Source organism: Manis javanica, chromosome X, assembly GCF_040802235.1.
Source record: "Manis javanica isolate MJ-LG chromosome X, MJ_LKY, whole genome shotgun sequence".
NCBI classification, from domain to species: domain Eukaryota; kingdom Metazoa; phylum Chordata; class Mammalia; order Pholidota; family Manidae; genus Manis; species Manis javanica.
This window is the reverse complement of record NC_133174.1, coordinates 3,014,495-3,037,234: the sequence shown is the minus strand read 5'-3', so window position 1 is coordinate 3,037,234 and position 22,740 is coordinate 3,014,495. Positions and strand designations below refer to the sequence as shown.

At 44.4% G+C, this 22,740-nt stretch overlaps 1 protein-coding gene across 7 annotated transcripts in view; it reads left to right on the top strand.

Moving 5' to 3' along the window:
- The first annotated feature begins 3,942 nt into the window (after positions 1 to 3,942).
- NLGN4X (neuroligin 4 X-linked) overlaps positions 3,943 to 22,740 on the top strand; it is a 245,029-nt gene continuing 226,231 nt past the window's right edge. For 2 of the 7 annotated variants that reach the window (XM_037013494.2, XM_037013493.2), the window contains exon 1: positions 3,943 to 5,962. The gene's annotated coding sequence lies outside the window, so the exon portion shown is untranslated. Of the gene's footprint in view, positions 5,967 to 6,095; positions 6,530 to 6,584; positions 6,718 to 22,740 lie in introns of those variants that run through there. The other 5 variants (XM_073227304.1, XM_073227308.1, XM_073227307.1 and 2 more) reach the window with 5 other exon arrangements.

Below are 22,740 nucleotides of genomic sequence, written 5' to 3'. Positions count from 1 at the left end.
CCTTCCAAGTTCTAAAGGGACCATGCACAGAGGCTCAGGCAGATGTTACCCATGCATGCCCAGCTTATGAAACTAATGTCTCATAACAGGCAGCAAGGCAGCCTGCCCTTGACTCTGAGAAAGACACCATCGATCCTCCAAGGCTGTTGACTGTACACACACTCTTGGAAAGGTAACGCAGAACAAATGAAGAGCAAGCGTCCCCTCACACATCATATGGGATAAGGGACTACAGCGAGTGTCACCCATCACACCTCCCCTAACAAAGTGGTGGACCTAAAGCACGATAGTGAGTTTGCAAAGCAGAACATAAGAAGATGAACATCCCTGGTTTGTTACGACTATCACTGATGCCAGCTTCTTGTGAGTATCTGGAGTGGAAGCTCCATGCCCGAAGGCACTAACTGTCTCCCTACCACAGGAGAGAGTCCTGCCCCAACCCTTTGTGTGGTTTTTTTTTTGCCAATTCTAGCAAGTTCTTTTGCATTGAGTGTCTATCCTGTACATGGATGAGGCAGGGATTTGTGGAGCTTCCCGTTTCCACAAATGCATGAAGCCTGATGAGAAGGGGTAGAAAAGCAAAGGCAAGAAGTAGTTTCATTCATTCAGGTTCACATTTTTCTAAAACAAGTGGAAAAGTGGGTGTCATGTCCACAGGAGGAGTCCTTCCCGAATGAAAAGGTCCTCACTGCTTCTCAGACAGACAGATGGATCAGAAGAGTGGTAGTGTACAGATTAACTACCTTTTTTAGGATTCTGCTCTATTTAAGTAATTCAACATTATTAATTTCATTGGCAAATTTAAGCTAATGATACGAGGCTAGATATTTTCATGGTCTCTCTCTGTCTCTCTCTCTGTCTTCTTTTTCCCTTTAGTGCTAACTGGTTTTGAAACATCTAGACTACCATAATGAGGGAAATCCTGAAATTGGAAATAAGGTGGAAAAGAAAGCATGGTAGAAATCTGGTCACATCAAGAAAAGCAGATACGAAAGTTTGTTTTTCTGGGAATCTCCTAGCAGAAATATTCAGCTTCTAAGCCAATGCTGGGTGTTTGACGTCAATGAGAAATGATGGTGTGTTTAGTTAATTAAGAAAAGGGTAGCTTGGAAGAAGCCAGATGGAGGGGCAACAGCGCTGTGGCTCTGACAAGGCGGCGTGGGACACACTGAGGGGTCAGGAGGGCCCACAGCAAAGGCTGTGGTGGTGATCGACTTCCTGCCCTGAGTTGACGTGCCAGCCCGGAGATCAGCTCAAGCCCCGTGGCTTGCAAATAGCCGCCTCATGTCTGTGCAGCCTTTCTACTCATACAGAGCCGACAAACAAAATGAGAAATTCCTCCAGGGCGACTACTCTGCGATGTTTGAGGTGCTCTCCCAAGGCACTGGGGAACCAGCCCTGTGGGGGATTCAGGGGGGCATCAGAGGCTCAGGACGTTTGCATGTGTGAGCCCTCAACCTCCTGACCTTGATTTCCTGCCCCCCATCTCCACCCCTTACAGCTGGGGAGCGTGGCGACAGGGGCCTGGGGAGTAGCTAAGGAGAGGCTCTCCACGAGGGGCAGCCCCAGTGCCCCTCTGGACACATGGTGACTCTGAGGGAGGCTGAGAGCTCAGAGTATCCGTGATTTCTCAAGGGAAACGTGAGGGGCGGCCTGAAGCCGGGTGACAAAATGGACTGTAGGGCCCCTGAGAGAATCAGGAGGATTTGCTCAAGTCTGTGATCCCTGCCTCCTACTGCCCAGTCCTGGCCAGGAAGGAACTGTGTGTGTGCACAAGAGAGACGCAGATGAATGATAGATAGATACAAGAATTGTTTTTCCTTAGAATTATGAAGCACTTTCACTGTAAATTTAAAAATATGATTATAAATAATTTTTATTTTCTTTGTTGGACAACTTGGAATAAATATTTCCTCTGTAGTCCTGTAGCCCACCTGCTAGGTGCTCCCACAAAAGGCCATTGATCCTCAATTGCTATCAAATAAGGCTCATTTACAATTGCTGTCAGGGATCTATGGACAGAAGAGCTTAATTATTCTGTTACCTGCGTGGGTGGCTCAGACACGGCGATGCAGTGGGCTCGGGGATGGACTGCTTTGCCCTTGCACAGGATTACTAAGTACCCTGTCACTTCATCTCGGAGCAGAAAGCTAACCACTTTAAGACTGGAGAAGATTCCTTTGGCAAATGACTTTGTCGTGGTCTTCCCCAGCTGGGAATCTCAACCCTCAAGGAGGCTGCAGTATAAGTAGGAAGACAAGGTCACATCCACCCTTCCCAGTAGATTTCCATTGTTTGTGGAGTTAAAAAAAAAAAAATCAAGGCAGTTGATGAGTGGTAAACCGTTCTCGGCCTGAGTGTGGAAAGTGTGTGTTGCTCAATGCAGGAATTACATATTTGCTTGTCACATTCTGCCTCTCCCCTAATGTGATACCTTTTGGCAGGCTGTACGAGCACGTGATGTATTTCTCTTCCTGCCTCATTCATCTGCGGTGTGTCTGAGCCATAGCATACATTCTGCAAACTGTAAAATATTTAGCACATGGCTTTGACTTGTTCAGTGTTCTTTTATGTTCACGTTTTCCACAGTTTCTTTTCTGCCACCCACACTCATACCTACCCATGTGTACGTATATGTGTACCTGTACACATATCATATTAGAACATCTCACAGCTCCTGTGGACCAGAAGTCAGAGCACAGGTTAGCGAGTCCCCTGTTCCAGGACGTTCATAGGCTGCAAAGCAAGTGTCAGCTGGGGCTGGGGTCTCATCAGAAAACCCAAGTGGGGAAGAACACACTTCTAAGATCACACAGTTGCTGGTGAGATTCACTTCCTCACTACCTGTTGCCCAAAAGGTACCATCACTTTCTTGACATGAAGATATCACATAGTTTAAGCCGTTCCATATGTAATTTTAGTCATGACTATTCCAGGAAAATGTTACCATATTGCTAATACACTAATGCCTTATAACAGAGGTTGATTCTCATTCAACACACATCCATCCGTATTAATTTATGTGTTTCTACTGCTCTTGTTCCACACGGACGCATATGAGCACATGTCCTTTGCAAAGCATTATTGGCAATACTTGCCTCTCTTCTCAGTGGATGATGATAAAAGGGCGAAAAGGGTTATTCTGAAAGAGATTCCAAAGCAAACCTTGAGTTGGAAAGGGTGAAAGACAGCAGTGGCCTAGCCATGTCTTGTCAGCCTCATTTTATTAAAGCCTAATGACAAACTGCATTGCGTTCACCAGAGATGTTTTGTTTCCCTGTTGTATTAGTGTGCACAGGTCATTAAAAAAACAGAGGGCTGTCCGTTCCAGCGTCCATCTACCAAGTGCATTGATGACGCCCCCACCAATACTCAACTTCTTTTATTTTAAATACAGATTATCCAAAGTATCAAGTATAGAAACAGGAGTAAAGGTACCATATATACACTGGACCAAGATGCAGGGACAGATTCAGGCATGAATCAGCCATTGTGGGAATATAAACACCTCTCTCTTATATACATTATACATGATTACATATGTTAAAAAGTGGTTATATATATTATGATAGATTTTATTATGTATAACATACTGTGAACATTATCAATATCAATGTAATATATTTATAGATATAATCCTCTCACATATAAATATATATACATTTTATATATATATAATAATGTCATCTTATGACTATATTACACATATACAGTATTTATACAATGAGTGAATATATATTACATATATATCTAACCCTGCATATTTATATATAATATGTTTGTTTATAAAATATCAATAGCCATATATAATATAAACATAGAACTAATACAAATAATAAATTTTTAATATAACCCTATGTATTATATATAATCTCTGTATATTTTATAAACAAACAAATAAATATAAATAATAAATAAATATATATATATACACACACAATATGTGTGACATATATATGTATAATTCCAAGTAATCTAGAGAAGTTTTTATGTCTATTTTTCATGATTTGGAAGTGTAGTTTGTCCTGTTTGTTGAGGGACGCCATGAAAGATTTTCATAGGACCTCTTAGGCAACAGCAGTGAGAAAGTGGCTGCAGTAATGTCCTTTAAAAATGGACTCTATTTGGGATTCAATATCCTTGGGTTTAATACAGAAGCTGTAGTTAATGGGTTTCTCATCATCAGTGAATGTAGCACAACTCAGGAGCTGGAATACTTTTAAAAAATCAGGGCCATTTAAAAGTCATTTAGGCTAATCATGCCCAGTGATGAAATAATAACCAGAGAATGAATTTAAAATGATCAGATGGAAAGTCAGCACAGAGTGTATCTCTGTCCAGTATGGGCATGTTGCATAATTAATGGTTTTAATAGGTTTAAAATAACACTCAGAGGGATAAAGGGTTCTGGGGGACCCAGAGCAGAGCCTTGCTCACCGGGATTTCATGAGCCCCGTTGCTGAGATGCCACAATTGCCTTAGGGGGAATTTAAGTCTCCTTCTTGGAACGCATAGACTGTAATATATTCCTTAAGGCTTTATTAATCTTATAAAATTCTTTATGGACAAAAGTGATGGAGATAGATAAGACCATCTCTGTGTCTCTTCCAACTAAAATTCCGTAAGCATATTATCATATAAGAAAAGGTACTTTGAAGTGACTGACATTAATTTGAAGTTCATGCTAATTCAGTGTCAACCCATCTGAAGTTTCCTGGTATCATGGAAAGGACAAGGTTTATGCAGCAGTTCTGCAGTATGAAATGAGACAGTTTGGAATTTACAGAAGAGTAAATATTTTTTAAGATTTCCATCAGGGTTCCCTTATTCATTCTAAGTGGTTAATTATAATCTTGTCTTTAAATCTGAATTAGGTAGACTATGACCTAAATATTTTGTGATAAATTGAGTACGTCATGCATCCTGTGATGGGGGGTCATATCACCCCACTTGCAGTTGGCTGGAGAAATTAAACTCCTGGACCTCGAAAAAGAAGAGGGTGTTTCAAAATCACGGGCCCATCCTGGCAACATGTCCAATATTTTATTCATCAAAACTGTTACTGTATAAGATAATAAACAAATAAAGGCATCAGCCCATCCCCTGGCCATCAAAGAGGTTCTGCACATTACGGACCTTCATTCCAATCTAGCTGCCTCGCCCCAAAAAAGATAAGATTGCGTCCCCCAAGATAGTCACAGTCCCACCCAGAGCAGGGACCCATTCATTCATGATCCTGACCACCAGGCACATCTCCACCCTGCTGGCGCTCTTGGAGAGAGTAGGACGTCCAAGAGTTAAAGATGCTTGCAAATACTGTCGCTGCGTCTGGTGCCCAGAGTTTTGGAGGCGCGCAGGGAGGCAGGTCCTGGGGCGCTGGTGGCCTGGTGGCCCCGAGCTCCCGGCTCACCTGTTCCACCACCATCCCCGGCCTCGGAATCTCCCTGTTTCCAGTTGGCTTGCACTGGAATGAGCCGCTCCTCGGCGTTCGCTTGTAGCTGTGGACGTGGTTTCTGTAGTGATGGGGCCGACTGCGGAGATCCATTGGCTGGTGGCTTTGCAAATTTCATTCAGTTTGGTCCAATAGCAGCGAGGGATCGGGGAGCCGTCGGGAGCTCGCTCTTCAATCTCTCCTTTTCCTGCAGACCCGTCCCTGTGTCTCCGCACAGAGCTCTTATTCAGCCCTCGCGGCGCCCTTCCTGCCCCGGCCGCCCGTGCTTTTTTTTTTCTTCCCGACCAGAAAGGCGATTTACGCCAGAAACAACGACTTTCTTCCAAACGGCGGTGGTCGTCGCATTCCTTCGCAAGAACAGATCGAGCTGGGATTCCAGAAAGCCGAGGAGCCTGGGCGAAAAAATACAGCCCCCGGAGTCACACAGACTCGCCCGCAGGGCTCCCCAGACAAATCCGCGTGTGCAAAAGAGCCACATTTCCAACCGAGGAAGCATTTCCACGACTAAAGGTAGGTGCCCTTTTCAGACGGGTCTCCGGGTGCTTTATTTCCTAAGCCTTTGCAAACGGGTTGAGTTGGAGGTGCATCCCAGCAAAAGGGTGGACCAGCCTGACCGCGAACCAGTGCACCGCGCCCCCCCCCATCTCCCATTTTTCCCCCTTTTATTTGAAAATTTGGACAAGGCTTCGTGCCATCTGTCGCCCCATTTTTTAGGTGTGGGTGGGCATGTGGACATATGTGTGCGGCGTGTCCTGTGCAAAGCTTCATATGCGCGTCTCGACAGAAACTAGATTTTTTTTTTTTACCTTTTGCATAAGAAAAAAAAAAGAGAGAGAGAGAAAGACCACCGTGGTTTGGTAGCGTTTTGCTGCAATCAGCTCTTTGAAAGGCTCCGGGGCCGGGTGTGATGTGTTCACAAAGTAGCGCTGTCTTACATACAAATAAACAGAAGCGTGTGGAGGGGAAAGGAGGTAAAAAAAAAAAAAAAAAAAATATCTGCAGTAGACGGAGAGCAGAGCGCCAGCTGTCTGCACACCCGGGCGGGAGGTGCGGAAGGCTGGGGGACTTCTGGAAACTGTGAGCAGCCAGGGGCTATATTTCCTTCCTTCTTCTTTAAGGGAACTGGCAGCTACCACCTCCTGGGGTGCTTTTTTTTTTTTTGGGGGGGGTTAACCAGAGAGAAAAAAAGGAAAACAAGCCTGGCTGGGGTTACATGGGTTGCATTAAGCGGTTTTTCTTCTGCCTCCTTCCTTTGCTGGCCTTGGGTAAGATGACGGCTTCTGTGATGCACGAAAAAACGCACGTGATTGATTAGGACCCGGCCGGGGTGCGCGGGGGAGCGACCCCGGGCGCGCGGAGACCCCGGGCGGAGGCCGCAGGACGGCAGTTGAGCGCTTTTCCTGCAAAGCTGGGGAGCGGGCTGCAGGCCCCGGGCTCCGTGCGTGCGGGGCGGGCGGCCGGTGCTCTCGCCCCTCCGGGAGCCTTGGGGGTCTGGCCTGGACGCCCCCGAGGGGCACGCAGCTGCGCCCGAGCCCCGTCCCCAAGCCGCCCGCTTTGCGGGGGAACCGCAAAAGTTGGTAGCTGCGGGGACAGGCTCCGGGCGCCTCACAGGGTCTCAGGGGGATGCAGACGCCAGCTCTGCGCACAGAGAAGCGCCCGCGCCCCGAGGGCCGGTGCCTTGGTCCAGGTGGCGCAGGGGTCGGGGGCTGTAGGTTGCACGTTCGGAGCACCGCACAGACGGTGGGGGGGGGGGGGGGCGCACCCGGGGCCGACACCCCAGCCCCGCGGCCTCACGGCTCCGCGCTTCCAGGACCCTCTCCCTCCCCCTGCGGCCACCCAGCCGAGCGAGCAGCCCCGGGCTGGGGGGGGGGGGGGGCGCCGGGCGGGGGGCCGCGAGGCGGGGAGCCCAGCGGACGCGCTGGGCAGAGCGGGGCTGCGGCCTGCGGGTCGGGGGTGGCGGCGGGGAGGCCCCACCTGCCCCCCAGCCCCCCGGCCCCGTGCAGCCCTTCCCGGGACGCGGGCGCCGGGGTCACCCCGGGAACTGACATCCGCTTGTGGGGGGCGAGGGGCGCCCCGGACGTCCTCGCCTCCCTCCCGCGCTTTACCAGCGGCTGGTTTCGGGTTTGCTTTTTAGCTGCGGGTGTCCTGCCCTCTGTCTCCTTTCTCTGCAAGGTGGGCAGGTGTGGGCGTCTTCTCACGTATTTGGGGGGGCCACGAGGCTGCGGGGCGGGATGGGGGGGCGCGCAGGGCGCCCCCGGAGGTCGGCACGCTGCGGGGGCGCAGGGCGGAGCGCGGGGCCCGCCGATCTCGCCCTGCCATTTGCAGTCAACTTGGGAAATTGGGGGTGAGGGCGAGTGGGTGGGGGGCTCAGCGAGCCCAGCAGGGGCTGTGCTTGCGAGCAGAGTCCACAAGGTGGTGGTGTGGCTTCTCCACTTGGTGGGGTCGTTCTGGTGGGTCCGCTGGGGGCACGCGGCTCTCCGAGCTCCTGTCCTGAGCTGCTGTTGAAGGGATGCGCCTCTGCCGGGGCAGGCACAGCTGGCCCGTGGCAGGGAGATGCTTTCTAGGGGGAGCTGGGGGCCCGGGCCCCTCTCGGAGCCGCCTTACCATGATTTGAGAAAAGGGGGTAAAGCGGGGAAGAGAAAGTTTAGGGAGACCTAGTTATCCGGATGATGCAGAATTTCCAGGGTGCGTGGGCGCTCTGCAGGCAGCGTCGTGGCGCCTGCCGGGGGCTCTGTGGGTGGGTGTCTCCTTCAGCCAGAAATTAGCTGACCCGGGTGGAAAGATGGGGCTCCCATCAGAGAACAAAGCACCCTCCGCTAAGAGCCGCACGGTGCCAAGGAGACGCTTAGCCCAGCCGTCTCGTCGAGGATGGCAGGGCGCGGAAATGATGAGATCGCCCAGGAATATGCACTTTTGTGGGGGCGCATTGGGGCAAGTGGAAGATGAGGGCACGCCTTTAGTTGGCTGTGGGAAAGAGGTTCATGGGAATCCTAAAAAAATCCTCACAATATTTCCCTGTGTGTACAGATGCAGCTCGGTGGGAACGGTGGCACATGGTTGCATCCATGCCTGATTGCAGAAACCAAACGTGGATGTTTAAATTTACCTCCTGTTTATTAGGAGCTTAAGAATTTAACAGAACCTTCTGCAAACGCATATATTTAGTATTCTATTACCCAAGGGCGGGGGATACAGATATATACATATTTACCATACATATATAGCAATTTAAAGGAGTATCTTACTTCACATGTAAGAATACCATCAGGGCCAGTTGCATAGCAAATCAAAAATTACTTCAGCTTTAAATCATTGACTTCAAATGAGACGATTGCTTTTTTGTTTGTTTTTGGAAAAGGAGACCCATTTCCAGCAGGGATTTCTTGATAATTACGTTTTCATAACGATGGCTGTGCTTTAATGCTATATTTAACGTGTTTTGACATGTGTTTTTCGGGTGAAGAAATTGTTCCTTATCTTTGTTTTTTTTCTGAACAATGCTGAATGTACATCTGGCCTTAAAACCAGCACTGCAGCTGATCTTTACTCAAAACTCAGAACAGAAATGATGTTGGACAGGTGACTGATTGTTCTGTAGGGTGGATAATGCACGAATATGGATGCGAGTATAGATTGCAAGGGTGTAGATTGGAGGGTTGTGGAAAATTCTTTTTTTTTGGTCCTGGACTGTACATTAAGGATAAGCATATTGATGTTTTTCTTAATTTCTGAACTTTGCCTTTTCATTGCTTTTTCTTTGTGGCAATTTGTGAAAAGCTCCTGGTCTCTACACCAATATGGGTGTACCGATAAGGAGGGGTCTCCTTAAGAACACAGTGCTCAGAACAGGGCTCTGATGGAATCTGGGCCACCACACCAAACCTGGGATGGTTCTCATGCAAGGAAACGCTCAAGTGGATGGGTCCGACCTCAGTGTATCCTTCTTCCTTTTTAGTCGGCACGCCGTATTTTAAGTCTTCATTACGTGGGTGAGGGTTGTCAATAAAGCAACTTGTTGATGGAATTTGTTATATTCACATGAAGTGGTCCTATCAAAGTATTTGCAGCCCCCTTGTGCCTCGAAGAAAGACAGGCTTTTCTGCCTCAAAGAAACTTCAATTCCAAACATGGTGAAAACCGATTTTTGTATGTGAAAATCAAGTGCAAGAAACAGATGTTTTTGGTCCATCAGCCAGATCGTATTGTTTTCTATAATGCTTTGCACCCTCATCCATATGCATTTTATTCCCAAATGAGAAAGAAAAAATATGTTTGGACTTTAGTTTACATGTCACTGGCTCCTTTTTTCCCCCTTCTAGATATGGAATCTTTTTAGAAGAGAGACTTCCTGTTTGACATAATTACGTGAAAGAATGCTAAGACAATCTATGCCTTCTACGTAGTGATAACCACGGATTTCTTAAACGGGTCAGCTACAATTTCAAATCAAATACATACATTTGCCCAGTCCAGGAGAGAAAGTGGAAATCTTGAAAGTGAATCCCACGTGGTTCTAGGCAATTAAGTCATCTGTTGTGCACGGCAACCATTCATAGACCATTCACTCAATGAATATTTTCCAGTTTTGTCATTTTTCTCTAAACAACCTACATTTGGTCTCTTCAAAGCGTGCACTGCTCTCTGCTTAGTGAACAGCAGGGTGAGCAATCCTCTCTCATTTTCCTTGGGGAGGGGCAGAGTGACACAAAGGAACAGGAGAAAAAAGTGGTACTGTCTAGAAGTTTCCCATTTGGCCACCCATAGGCTTTGAACAAATACATATGAAAAGGGTTTCTCTCTGCAGTGGTTTTCTTAAACAAAACATGAATCAAAGGCCCATAAAGTCAGCACATGAATGGACGGTTGGTATTAGAAAAGAGCCAGTCTCTTTAGGGCTGTGACCTCAAACATGCGGTGCGGCGTCCACCTGTCCCAGCTTGTGTGACACCCCGAGCTCCACTTGCCGGTGGAAACTGGCCCATCAGGCCCCCCAGAAAGAACCTCTCATCTGCGCCAACCCACCCCTCAGCCTCCACTTATTCCCTGAAGTGGGGCCTAAGAGAAAACAAACCAAAACACAACAAACATAAAATATATAATCGGATGAGGTTTCATGGACCTGATTCCAGAAGGGAAACGAGTAATTGGGGTGCAATTTAGGAAGGACTGGGAAGAATGAACCCTAAAGACTCATTGGAACCCGTCTCAAGGACACAAAATCTGTATTTCAAAAGAGTGTTAGTGAAACGGGTGTGTGCTTTCATTGAAAGGTGTGTTATGTCAATAGTGATCTGTCATGGTAACCAAAGTGCTAGATTTGGTTCACAATAGAATCTTCTTGGTCTGTGCATGAATATGGGAGATGATTTTGCTTTCAAGAGGCCCGTCCCTGATTGGATGGTGGATGGTGGTGTTACTCTCCCTGCCGTGTGTGTTTATTTTATTGTGGTAGGAACCTGGAATGTGAGATCTACCCTCAGCGAATTTTGAGTATATAGTACAGGATTGTTGACGGTAGGACGGGTCCGTGAACATCCCTAGAATCTATTTGCCTTGCTTAACTGCATTATGCAAGTCGGGCCCCATTTCCCCTCCTCCACCCCGTCAACCACCATTCTGCTCTTTGATTCATTGAATTTCACTACTTTAGATGCCCACAGACATCAACTCCTCTTCTAAGCTCATTTTTCTGTTTCTGTTTTTGGATGGTTCCTTGTGCATTTTTTTTTCAGGAGGAGACATACTTTATAAAGTACACTTCCTTCAAGTGTGGACCTCCATCTGCTATTTTCCTACACAAAGAAGAGACTGGGTTGAAGTTGAGTTACTTGATAAAGTTTCAGATGCTTTAAAGAAAGGATGCGGGTTGCACACAGTATCATTTTCCATGTTTCCATGTTTCAGCATCATCGGTGTTTGGTTCAGGGTGGTGGGAAGCATCGGTGTTCCCTTAGCAAGGATCTGTGGTCCCAGAACAATGGGGACATGGAGCAGAGACCATGACCCGTGGAGATCGACTGTCCTTATTGCATCTAAATTTTTCCCACTTAATAGCAGTATAACTCTCTGTTTTCTACATGGGAAACATAAAAAGCAGTACTTTTTGAGAAAAAACAAATAAAATAGATCATTGTTAACTACTTTTCTATGTCAGATACACCCTCATGACCTAAAGACACGGTAACAACTGAATTGTGTCTGTGCATGTTTACACTCAGACATATGCTCCTAGGCACAAATAACACCAAGAGCTATTACTTGCATGCAATGTTTTCCTCAGCCATTGTAACACATTCAATCACAGCCAAAAACAACGTTCCAGGAAAAACATGATTTTTTGGCCTTAATCATTTTCCTTTTCTTCTCTCCCCATTCACCGGCTGTGAGTGATGTTAAAAAATTCATGATGTCAGTTAACCTGTGGTGAGCCTGTGGCCACCCCGCATTTGAGGGTGAAGACGGTCATTGATAACAAGATCTAAACAAGCAGAGATAGATGTTTGGGGGTAAGCCTCCATTTTCTCTAAGTGTCCTGAGGCTTTCTGTTCTGCTTTGAGTAATATTTTCTAACAAACTGTTGACACCCATGTTAATAACGGTGAAGCATCCATCTGACAGGTGTGCAAAATCCTCCCCTTCCGTGTGCATCAGGAATGTCCCATAGTGCATACTGCAGTGGAGAAATGCACAATTGATACAAAGACTACACGGGGCATTTTCTTTAAAGGGCAAACTCAGACGCTTCTATCAGCCTTGTGGGATCCGCAGGCCTTTACTTGTCTCCCTGCCGTGGGAAGTCTGCTGAGATACCGGCCATTGAAGCCTTCTGCACGGTCGAAGGAGCATTGCTTCCACGCAGGAGTGAGCTGCAGTGTTCACATTCAGTAAACACCCAGATGCTAGGAAGTCACAAAAGTGGAGATACTAGAACAGGCTCTTTATGGTGGGGGACCTTCCTTCCTACTGAGCTCCTTTGTATTTATATTCAGCGTGGGCTGCCCGCTGGTTTTGTCCCTACAGGAATCACTGAGAGACCCCAGTCGGGGACCACAGCAGATGGGAACCCGTGCAACAGGGTTTCCTGTTTGCAGCCAGGCCATACTCTGTCTGGAAATACGATTACACATTGCAGACTAATGAGCAGAGGTCCCTGACGCGTCAGTGTGCTGGCGTGTGCACACGTGTGGTCTCAGGCTGGTCACAGCCACAGCAGAGATGTTTCTTGCATAAAGTAGCTTTCTCAGCTAATTATGCCCAGAAAGCCTATGTTATCTTAAATAGCTACATCTCATTCAAATATATATGTGTGTCTATATGATGACTACTATATTGTATGTATGTACATTTATACAGTTGTAGTTAATGTATAATTTATGTAATTGATGAAGAAAGCCTTCATTATCTGAACTTGCTGTATTTTAAAATGCATTGGAAAGCTGTTATATATGTAGTAAAATTCATTTAGATATATAATGTGTTATGTAGGTATATATGCAGTATATAATCGTATGTAAATATATAACCTTTATAATATGCTAATAGTAATAGGTAGGTTAATTTAAACCTACATTATATATAGACAGTACATGAATGATATACAGATATAATGTGTTATGTATATATAATTATGTATTAAATATTCTTATATAAATGTATAACTTTTATAATAAGCTATTAGAAATAGGTAAGTTAATTTAAACCTATATTATATATAGACAATCGATGGATGATATATAGATAGGTATAATGAGTTATGTATATATAATTATATAATCTTATATAAATACACAACATATAATGAGGTACTAGAAGGACATAATTTAATTTAAGCTGAATTCTGCATAGATAACAGATGGTTGCTACATAGATAGCTATACAGATAGATGGTAGATAGACATCTGTACATTTTCTCTAAGAAACTGTTCAGTGTGGTATGTAGATTTCCAGGCTGGTCCACAGTATCTGCATTTCATCGTCCTCAGAAACGACAGCTTCACACTCCAGTTTAGTTGGCAAGCTGTCCCTGTTACTGTGGCGACAAGCAGACTGTGGTACTCACGGACACCTCACCGATGCTGAGTGTGCTTTGGGAACCAGTCGGGAAATGTCATGTCAGGTGGGAATGTATGTCAAGTCACGTCTTTCCTGCCTGGATGGGTAGGCAACTCCTCTGCTAGAACACAAATCCCAGCGCCTATAGAAGGTGGTGTGGAGCTCTGGGGAAGGACAGCCCAGCACATCAGTGATATCCCCGGATAGGGGGGACGTGTAATGATGGCACTCAGGTGTACGCATCATGTGCCCAGCGGGAGAGAGAGTCTGTTGGCCAGGTCTCTTGGGTTGCCTTGCTCAAAATGCAGAAAACCAACATGATAGGCTCAGGAACAGAGAGCTTAGCATTGGCCAGAAAGAAATTTGGTGGCTAAGGTACTGTTTTCCTTTCTGGAAAGCACCTTCTCTCTCCAGCAGGAATTTGCTAGTTGCGTCCCTTCTTTATCCATCGCTTTTATTGAGAATCTGCTATATGCCACTCACAGCCTCGAATATGTCTTTAATGCCGATACATGGACATGAACTAGGCACGTATCTTCTCTCCAAAACCCCTTATGTGTGAATGTTGATTAGAAAGTTGTTAAGGTGCATAGTTCATGTGTGTATCACTCCTTCTCATTTTGGGGGGGGGGGTTTGTATTAAGGATTCCTTCCTTCTTTGCCTCCTCCCCTCCTTTCGATCTGACTTGACCCTAAAAGAGCAAAGCAAAAATCTAACTAGGCAGAGGAATGAATGAGGTAGGGAAGAGCCGTAAAAAAAAAAGGCAAAGAAGAATTTCCGTGACACTGTAGTAGAATTCTTCACATACCATATGTGCGTAACGGCTTATATTTTAAGAAGTTGTCAAACCCTGTATTTGTAAAACATTCATTTTCCCTTTTAGTTAATCATATAAGACAGATAACTAAAAAAAGATTAGTATGACTCAACAAAGAATTGAGTACTCATGACATAGGTCCTTTTTTTGTTTTTTAAACATTCTACTGGAACTAGCCTCATTCAGGAGTGACCATTCCCCGTGGTCTTTATAAAAAAATCAATGGGCAGCAGATATTTCAGTATTTGGAAGGCATGAGCCATACCTTGAATTCTAATGTATCTGAGTCTCAAAGATGGTAAAATCGCAGAGAATTGTCTCAAACACCAACCCCCTCGGGGAATCTGTTTTTCAACCATTTTAGGGTATGTTAGATTCATGAAAAACCTTGAAAATAGATAAGGTTTCTCATGCTGGTAAGCTGGGATTGCTTAAATATGGAGTATAGTTGGCATTGTCTCTGAGGAAAATTCTTCATGGTGATCTATTAAACAAATATGAAAACAAGATTGCCACTGATGGGAGGGGCTCCTGACCAGGTCCTTTTGGAGACTGCCACACGGCACACATCCCTTCTTGAATTTTACACTGAAAATGGACACATGAAGAACTTGAGAAACCCCACACTCATGGATTCTTTGTAATATTACTCCATTTACATAACTATAGTCACAGAACCAGCTGAGAATACAAACACTGTATTTTATTATCATTACATGCAGAATGTGTGCATTCTATTTTAGCATGATTACATGCAGGATACGTGCATTATATTTTATTGGCACAGGGCAGAGAGGGAACAGAGTTTAAGGTTACTTGAACGTGTCTAAATTGCCACACTAATCTGGAGAAACAAATTTATTGCTACTTATTTTTCCTTTATTTATTCAACATTTGTCAAGGGCTAAGAAACAGGCATATGAGGACTGCGTTGTCTGTCCTATATTATCCATAAGACAGTAGATAATAAAAAAATGGATGATTTTTTTGTAAAAGTAAAAAAAAATGTGTGCTTGTCAAGAGGTAGGCACAATAAAACATGAACTAAACTCTTATAAATCAGAAAAAGAAGTTTTATATCAGAATCTCCCTTCTTGTATGTGTGTGTGGTTTGTGCTATGTCCAACGTCCAATGTTAAGGAAAAGGACAGCTTAATTCAATATTCATAAATCTTCTTTAAACAGCTAAGGGGAAAATCATCAGCTCCATTTAGCTCAATTAGTTAGTTCACTTGATAATTTTCAGGTGGACCTGATACCACATTCAGTTTTAGCCTCCTTAGCAGGACTAGTTAGTTAGTAGAACAGAGACGCAGCTGTTGGGTGAGGCCGGGGAGATCAGCAAGACCGTGGGGAAATGGGGTTACCTGTCCTAGGAGACGCCCGAGTCGGCACCTGTGGCCCGGCCTCAGGCCAGCAGGCCAGGTGTGTCTCTTGTGGGTACACGTTTGTGACTCACTCATGTGCCCAGATTACTCTCTGTGCATAACTGGGCGAGTTTACATCAGGGCCAAGGAAACTCCTTGGAATTAATTTTACAGAACCAGATCATCGAAAAGTAGATATTTTGAAAGTGGAAGACAAATACAGGAAAACTCCCACAAGGTAAAAACCTTGCTTTGGGGGTGATCTTCCTCCCTCACCTGCCCTTGAGGGTCAGGGCGAGCGGCTGACACGCAAACCCAGCTGGAGAGGCGGCAGGGACGCACCTGCACCTTTTCTGGTGTAAAGTGGAGTAAACCAGTAAAGCAGATGCAGGGAGAAAACGCACCTGGTCCACGTGGATGAAGAGCAGTTAAATGTGCAGAGAAAGGAGGGGCGGGGTGGTCGGCCCCTTTCCACCCAGTTTGACTTCCCATGGTTTCAGGGAGCCGGGTCCCCAGCACAGGGGGACCTGCTTCCTGGAGGCAGATGCCCCTCCTGGCACAGGCTCAGAGCTCATGAGCAGCCTGCTATCCGCCCTGTGCCCGCCTCACACCAGCCCCCCATGCAGGCATTTCATCTTCTCACATCATCCAGGAGGAAGGGTGAGTGCCCCACAGGAAGGTATTTTGAGAAAGAGAGCCCACAGTCACCTAACTTTGCTTGCAGTGTATTGCTGTCTTGTGTCTATTGATTATTGGTTATTGTTGTTCGTCTCTTACTGTGCCTAATTTATAAATTAAACTCTCTTAGGTGTGAAAGAACAGGGTGAACATGGTATACATAGGGTTCCCTGCTATCCGTGGCTGCAGATGTCCACTGCAGGGGGTCTTGGAATGTGTCCCCCTGCAGAGATAAGGGGTGTCACTGTATAAAGCAGGGACCCAAGAGTGGTAAAGCAGAAAATGGGAGAAATCAGAATTTCTCACCACCCAAAGCAAAACAAATGTCACTGAAAGCAACCAGAGGCACCCACCCCTCAGTGGGGCAATTGTGGACAGTGCATAAATGACTCCATTAAACTGTTTAAAAAAAGATGGAAGACAGTCATAATTGGGAATTTGGGAAAAATACCATCTCAGCAAAAATCTTCCAACAATTGAGGTTCATAGTAGAAATCCGACAGTAACATATTCTGGAGATAAAATAGTTCACACCTTGCTTTGCTAAAAATTTGTACTAACGTGTATTATGATAATTTCATCTGCCTTGACAATATCACAGAAATGCCCACCAGTTTATGGGGTAAGTGTATGGATTGAATGTCTCCCTTTGATGCATAACAAGCATGAGTTATTACTCCTTAGCAAAATTGCATAAATAACCCATGTGCGTTACTGTCACAATAAAATGTATCACGGTATTTAATCTGGTCACATCCAAATTAAAAAAAACAAAGTTTAGTTAAATGAATACATGTACTGATATTTTATATGTATATAGTATATATATGTAAAACCAACCTGTATATTTATATATATATATATAAAACCAACGTGTACTATTTGATATGCATAGTATATATTTATGTATATAAAACCAGTACATGTGTAATAGAGAACCAGCACATATACTGATATTTTGTACATAAATATGTAAATGAATATAAAATATTAAAATCAGTATACATGAGATTTACACATGTTTATATCATTTAGATAAATGATATGTATGTGTTTATATAGAAAATACATATTTCCACACATACAAATAATGAACTCTTTTGGGGAAACACCTTCTTGAAGATTTTTAAAAGACAATAATTACTCTGCATCATGTAACACCACAACAGAATTGGTGGAAAATTCAATATATTATTTATACTGGCAAAACCCGACTGTTGCAATTTGCTGCTCAATCATTCCAAGAGAATGTGTTCCCTCTTCTTTCCTGGAAAAGCAGCTGAAGGCTGAGAAAACCAGAGAGAGAGAGGAGGCAATGGTACCTGTAGCTTCAAACTCTAGTTCCGCTGCTCCAAACAGGCTGTTTGACTTACAGAAACCGCCGCACAGCATCTGCAGGGTTTTCTGGGGCATTCCTGGAGCCTGACTCTGAGCCCAGGGGCGTTTTGACCCACCCAGGTTTCTAGGTTTTGCAGGTGTTGAAACTACTTCTCTGGTTCTGCAGTCAACTTACCAGCTGGTGGCCTCTCGCCAGAGGGCATTACCCGGGCAGCTGGTGTAAAGAGTGTTTGTTGATAGCTCCCTGTGGCTGTGGCCGAGGAAGCAGGCGGCTGGCCTTGGTCCTGCTGGTCCTGGGATTCTCCCTGAGCAGCTCAGGACGGAAGACAGCGTCTTCTCCTTCCTAGTTCTCCCCTCGTCTGCTCTGCTCTCTCTCCAAACCTATTGCACAGGAGGCACAGATCTCCTTAAATCTAAAACAGTGTTCAAGTAGATCTCATTTTTGCCTGTCTCAGTTTTATTGGTGTTCTCATTTTTAAAAACAAACGTTCATTTAAAATAGTCCTAGATTTACAAAAGACAATGGTAAAGACCCTACAGAGAGAGCCTGTTGCCCTCCCCCGACACACAGTTACCATTGCATATTAACATGGGGCACCTGTCATAATTAAGAAACCCGCACCAGTGCCTTCTTATTAACTAAGCCCCAGACCTGATGAGAATTTCAACAAATTTTACTGAATGCTCAGGATCCCCCATTGCGTTTATCTGTCATGTTCTCGTAGACTCTGTGTGAGTTTCAGGACCTTGTTCACGACTTTCATAGTTTTGTGATATCATGCGTGACGTCCCCCCACTGGCGTTTGCTGGTTCAGACTGGGATTTGTGCTGTGGGGAGGACAGACCCTGAGCTAAGTTGCCCTTCCATCGTCAGTATCGAGGGCACATGCTCTCAGCATGACCTTCCCTGCTAATGTTGACCTTGATCACGGGACTGATTTCTCTGCTCTTTTTGCCAGGTTTCTCCACTGTGACGTTACAGGGCCCCTCACCTTCCCATGACCTGTTCTTTGGAAGCAAGTCACTTTAACTGCCCTCAAGATGGGGAGGACGGAGAATTCAGCTCCCCGTCACCGTCTTGGGTGTAGTAGTATTGACTTTAGCTACTGAGAATTTCTCTGTAAGGAACCTGTGTCCCGGATCCATCAGGCATTTGCATCTGTATGGACACTGGATATATAGTGTATACTTCCAGTGCTACATTGCAGTCAAATCCAAAGCTGCGTGATCCCCTGATTGTGTTACTTATGTTACTTTGTTGCAATGGTTTGGGCTCCCAAAGGTCTTTGTATTTGGATAGCTGGTCGATGAGTCGGCTCCACCACCAAGAGCCCCTTGAGGAAATGTCCCGTCCAGGGTGGGACCTGGGAGGAGGACTCTGCTTGAAAGGGGTGGGGCAGCAGGGGAGACTTGGATGTCACCCTCAGGAGTCTTGATTGGCTCAGTCAGCTCTGCTCACCCTGCCGGCTCGGGGTGTTCAGCTTCCAAAATTACTACCTTCCCGCACGAGACGTCAGTGGACCGGCCAAGGTCACAGTGTCCTTCATGGTGCTTCACGCACTAATTTGCAACCTTCCATGCAGAAAGCCAGATGCCCATACCAGAGCTTGAGGGTGGTGGTGGGGGCGGGTGTCATTCCTCCCCACAACCCATCCTAGTATTTTTTGATAAATAGGTATAAAGTCAACGGAACATTTTAATGACCACAGACTCCCCTTGGAGGAAGCCAAATTTTTTGGATGCCCATGTGTTGGGGTTGCGTGCATCTTTTCACAATGATCAATAGTTTAAAAAGTGATCTCATTCTCTTAACATTACAGCATGGATTTTGATATAAAATTTTAATATGCACATAGCTGGTCGTCTCTTAAGTGTATCTTAAGAAGCATTTGTTTTTCAATTCTGGCAACTCGGTTTATTTTATGAATAAGTCATATAAGCACACTGAAGCCTCTTCAAGGAACTTTAAAAAAAAGGACCATGTTTTCCTTATACAGAATGAATGAGGGGTAGTATAGAAAATATAAGATTTTGGAAAAAATATACAAAAATCAGTCTTCATTCCGTAAGTCAGTGGTTAAACTCAGTAATTGATGTAATTTCTACGTGTAATTTTCTGAATGTTTTTAATATAGATGCTAGTTACCTGTACATCTTTATCTGTATATGTGCATGTATAAATATATATCTACATGCATATTCCATCTCCATCACTTCAATAACTGTATCACTCTTTATGCCATAACAGTATCATATCTATAACTCTACCTGTATCATATCATTCCTGTCTGTAGCTGAATTATATCCATATCTGTATTTCTATCTATATCCATAGCTTTATTTATGTGCATGTTTATGTCTATAGCTATGCCATTGTGGACTTTACATTTCCCACAATATTATTATAGCAAAGCCACTTTAGGGTTATGACAGATCTTCATAAGCATTATTTGTCACAGTCAATTCTTTCAGAAGTGTGTGATGTAATCTTTATTTATGGACATTTAGGGTATCTACACAGTTGTGTTCCTATTTGAATCCCTCTATGTAAATCCCACATTCTTCATTGTAGGGACATGACTTGTTTTGCATATTTTTGTATACTACTTTTTCGGTATCTGTTGCAAAAGAGCTTTTGTATGTACTTGAGGTCTCATGGAATATTTTTCTACTGACAATTTCAATCACATGCAAAAAAAGAAAAGAAAGAAAGTGGAGTAGGGAACTCATGTAAGCCTCCCCCAGCTTCCACAGTTATGAATGCATCTAATCTTTATATTAAACCTTAGCCCTAGACGCTTTTCTCATGGCACCATGAAATTCATCTGAAGATACCTCAGCATATTTATTGCTCTAAAATGGAAGAACCTTTTCTGTACACGGCCGTGGTATCTTTACCGCACCTACGATGATCAACAGTTCCCCAATATCAACACGGTCCAAAACCATAAAAGTCAAAAACAACTTTTTAATAGTTGCTCACTCCACAAAGTGCAGGCATCGCAGCAGCTGAATTTCCTTTTCAATTTCTTCTCCTAGGTTTTTTTTTCTCTCTCTCTTTCTACTTCTTTTCATGCAAATTCTTTTTGAAAGAACTGCTGTTTCTTTTTATTCTGTATGGAAGTAGGTTGTAGATTCAGCAAAATGTAGTACTCCAGTTATTTTTAGCGGAAGCAGGAGTGTTCTCCATAATATCCAGTCTCTGACCTACTCCTTAGGGAGCAAGCCTGCAGGACTGAAGTCGGGGTTCTCCCCAGGTGGAAAGCCGCTTACGTGTCTTCGTGTGTGTGGGGATGTCACCCCGCTGATGGGACCCCATTTTCTGGTACCCCACCGACTCACAGTACTGAGGAGACGCACAGAGAGAGAGGGCTGGAAGGTAGCCTTTATTCCAACATGAAACACATGCAAAAAATTGCAGTTTTCTCCCTCTAGCAGCTCACCCTTCACCCGAGGATGTCAGTTTGTTTGAAGCCCATGCTGTATATCCTAATTAGAAAGATGACCATTAAGCACAGCAACCTAATCTATAGAATTAATAGTTGGCCATTGTCCTTATGCTAATGAAAGTATGCCCTATTTCATTTACCTTTTTCCCAGTTTGACTGAGAAATCAACATGCATGCCTGTGTAAGTTTAAGGTGTACAGCGTGATGGTTTGATTTGCACACATGGTGACAGGATTACCACAGTAGGTTTATGGATATCTGTCATCTTGTATAGATGCAACAACAGAAAGAAACGGGAAAATATCCTCCTTGTGTTGAGGATTTTACTCTTCCCCCTCTTAGGATTTACTCTTGCAGAACTGCCCTCTGCATCATACAGTCTTCATTATAGTCCCCACAGTCACATCGCATCCCAACGTATTTATCTTATAACTGGAAGCTTGTACTCTTGACCACCTTTCTCCGATCCCCACTCCCTGGTCACCACGTATGTGACCTCTTTATCAATGAGTTGGGCATATTTTTTTTTATATAACTAGATTCTACCTGTAAGTTCATACAGCATTTGTCCTTCTCTGTCTGACTTATCTCATTTAGCATAATGCCTGCAGGGTCCATCTACGTTGTTGCAAATGATAGAGGCTCCTCCTTTTTCATGGCTGAATAATATTCCATATTCTCTATCCTATTCATTTGTTGATGGACCATTGGGTTGGCTATTTGGGTTATTGTGAGTAATGCTGGAGTGAACATGGGGGTGCATGTCTCTTCGAGATAGTGATTTTGTTTTCTTTACATATATTCCCAGAAGTGCACTTGCTGGCTCATATGGCACTTTGCTTTCCTAATGTCTGAGAAACTCCTTGCTGTTTTCTGTTTTCCGTGGTGGCTGACCAGTTTACATTCCTACCATAGAGCTGACCGTTGTAAATAAGTCCCATTTAAGACAGCTTAGGGACAGACAAGTGGCTACAGAAGACGGCTTCTCATCACTATTGGTTTATTTCACACTCCCACCCCCAACTTTACTGAGATAAAATTGGCATAGAACAATGGATAAGTCTAAAGTGTGCAACATGCTCTGATAACACTTGTTTATTCTGATGTAATCACACCATCGCATTAGCTAACACCTCCATCACATGGCCTAATTACCATTTCTTCTATCGTGGGGAGAACATTTAAGATTTAGTCTCAACAGTTTTGCAATGTATAATTGTTAACTTATAATTGCAATGTTGTATCTTACATCCCAGGACCTATTCATCCACTAACTAAAGTTTGGACCCAACATCTTCCCCTCCCCTCCCCTCAGCCCCTGGGAACCACCTTTTACCCTCAGTATCTACATTTATTTCATCTTTCAGCACCATAATGTAGACTCTTGGGGTAAACAGCCAAGTATTGGAAAGAAAGGATACAGATTAGATATTTAACTTGTAGAACAAAATAAAAGAAGTGACTTATCAGCCTTTAAAAAGAACAGTCTTGCTGTAAGTAGTAAGGTAGGTCCCACACATTTATATGTTTGTCTCTGTGTGTATGCTTGGTAAGTCCAAATGCTGTAACACAGATGAGCGATATTA